This window comes from Lonchura striata, chromosome 37, assembly GCF_046129695.1.
Source record: "Lonchura striata isolate bLonStr1 chromosome 37, bLonStr1.mat, whole genome shotgun sequence".
Taxonomy (NCBI): domain Eukaryota; kingdom Metazoa; phylum Chordata; class Aves; order Passeriformes; family Estrildidae; genus Lonchura; species Lonchura striata.
In genome coordinates this window covers 2,980,088-2,982,587 of record NC_134639.1, presented here as the reverse complement: position 1 = coordinate 2,982,587, position 2,500 = coordinate 2,980,088, and the positions used below count along the sequence as shown (strand labels likewise).

The window sequence follows — 2,500 nt, the reverse complement described above, 5'->3', positions numbered from 1 at the left end:
CATTAATTCTCGCAGCTAGCTGCGTTCTTCATCGACGCACGAGCCGAGTGATCCACCGCTAAGAGTTGTCTGGCTTTCGGCACCGAACCCCGCACACGGGCGGAGGGGGCCCCTTTTTTTCTCTCTCGCCGAGGGGGCACGCACGCGGGCCGCCCCCGGCTTCGACCGTACGAGCACACAACGCAACGAACCGAGTGGGGGGGGAAAGAAAAACCATCCGAGAGCGAAACGCCCAACGGAACGCTCCGAAGGTCGGCGGGAAAGGCGGGGGGACCCGCGTCCCCGACCGCCTCCCCCCGCCGCTACGAGCGAGGGGAGACGCCGCCGGCAAACTGTGCCGTCCTCCGGAGGCGGCCCAGGCGCCCGGGCTCGGCCCGGCCTCCGCACGGAGGAGGCACGCGGCGCGCGCCGGACCGCGGGGGGACACGGCGGCCCGCCCGGCCTCGCTGCAACGGGACGACGGGACGCACGCGGCCGGGGGCGCGGCCGTCGGCCCCCGCGCGCGCCGCTCTCCCTTCTCACCGCCGCTCCGCGGACCCGCGGAGCGCCGCCGCGCCACCGCGCGGCCGGCTCGCTCTCTCTCCCCAGCGGCCTTGCCGCGCTCGAGACGGCACGCGACGGCCACCGCCCAACCGGCAACGCCCCCCGCGGGACCGCTCCCGCCGGGAAGGGCGAGCGCCCGGCGGACGCGCTCCGCCGCCGGCGCCGGAGGCGGGCGCCGCACCGAGACCCGAGCCGGCGTCGCGAGCGCCCGGAGCCTGCCGGACGGCTGACCCGCCGCCGCAACGGCCGCACTCCCGGGACCGCCGCCGCCTCGCACCGTCACGGAGCCCCTTTTTCCTCGGGCACGCGCGGCCCAGGGGAAGGCGTGCGGCGCCGAGCCGGGGGGGTAGGCGGGGAGGGGGGCAGCGACGCCCGCCCTTTTCTCCCCGCTGACCGGGCGGGGAGACCGGGCGGGGAAGCGCCCCCCCCCCCAACCCCCCACGGCCGCCGCGCGCACGACCTTCCTCCGGGGCTCCGCGAGCGGACGGAGAAAAGGGCGACGGGGAGGCGGCGGGCGGGGCCCGGGCCGGGACCGCCGCCGGCGACGGCGGGCGCCGTCCGGCCGGCCGTCCCCGCTGGCGGGGGACACTCGCCGAGCGGCGCCGCCGCCGCTCGGCACGGGGCCGCCCGCGCTCGCGGACTCTCCGGCGACGGAGGGACCTGCCGAGCGCTCGGCCCCGGGCGGGCGGGCGGTCGCTGAGCCGGGGACGGCCGGCGACCGGCGCCGCCGGCGCGCTCGAGGAGAAGGCCGTCGAGGGGAGAGAGACGGCGCGGCCGCGCCGCGCGCGGCGCCGCACCCCAGAGACCGCAGAGGCGGCCGAGGAAGGAGGAGAGCGCGGCGGGCCCCGGCGGCCGCAACCCCGCAGCTGAGGAAGGGGCGAGAGAGCGCGCGCTCTCTGCCGGCGTCGCCCGTTTCGAGGCGAGCGGGTCGGCCCCCGCGGCCGACCGCGCGCCGCGGCCTCTCCGCCGAGGCCGGGCCGCGGAGAGGGGGGGGCAGGGCGCCCCTCCCCGGCGCGGCGCGACAAACCCCCCGCGCGCGGTAACGCGGCGGGACGACGGCCGCGCGGCCGGTGGCCGCGGGCACCACCGCAGGGGATCACGCGGGAGTAGCTCCCCACCCCTCAATGGAGCCGCGCACCGCCGCCCGGCAACCGCCGCCGCCGCCGCCGCGGCGGAAGGACGCGCCGAGCCGCCCGAGTCTTTAAACCGCCGCCCCGGCTCGGCGGCGGCCCTTTCGCGGCCCCCTCCCCGCAGCGTTTGACGACGCCGAGGAAAAGGAAGCCGGGGGGCCGCCGGAGGCGCGGAGCGCTAGGTACCTGGCCCTGGGGCGAGGGAAACGACCTGCATGGCCCCGCCGGGGTGCCTCCCCCGCTGCCGCCCTCGGGGGAGCGTCCACCGGCGGGGGCGCGCCCGACGTCTGCCGCCACCACCGCGGCGTCCTTCTCGGGGCCCGGGGTTTCCCTCAGTAGCCCGGCGCTGCGCCCGAGAGGACCGCCGCGGCTCGGGCCGCCCCGCCGGTGCGGGGACGCGGCCCGGCCGCCGAGCGACCTCGCCGACCACGCCGGGAGAGGCCGCGGCGACGACGACGCCGGCGGGGCGAGGAACGCCTTCGCCGCCGCCTCCGCCGCCGCGCCTCCCCGGCGGCGGGTCCCGCGCGCTCCCCCGCCACGAAGCGCGGCCCGGAACGCCCGGAGGACCTCGACCCCCGGCGTTTCCCCACCCTCTGCCGCGCCAGAGGGCCCGCCTCGGGCCCGAGAGCGGGGCTCTACCCGGCCGGGCAAAAGCCCCGCTTCCCCGGTGCGGGAAGAGCCGGAGGAGCCGCCTCCTCCGAGCCCCGAAGGCGCGGGCGCGCCTCCGGGAGGGGGCCGTGCCGAGCACCCCTCTCCCTTCCCGGCACCCGGGCGGCTCCCGCGCAGCAGGGGCAGAGAGAGCGAGGGCCGGGCTCGGGCGAACTCGG

General features: G+C 80.0%; 1 non-coding gene across 1 annotated transcript in view; it reads right to left on the bottom strand.

Annotated features, from left to right (window-relative positions):
- The window catches only part of LOC144248039 (5.8S ribosomal RNA), a 153-nt gene extending 86 nt beyond the window's left edge, over nt 1–67 (bottom strand). The window contains exon 1 of the ribosomal RNA XR_013341449.1: nt 1–67. This exon is cut by the window's left edge and continues 86 nt beyond it. This is a non-coding gene — a ribosomal RNA (5.8S ribosomal RNA).
- Between the last annotated feature and the right edge of the window lie 2,433 nt (nt 68–2,500).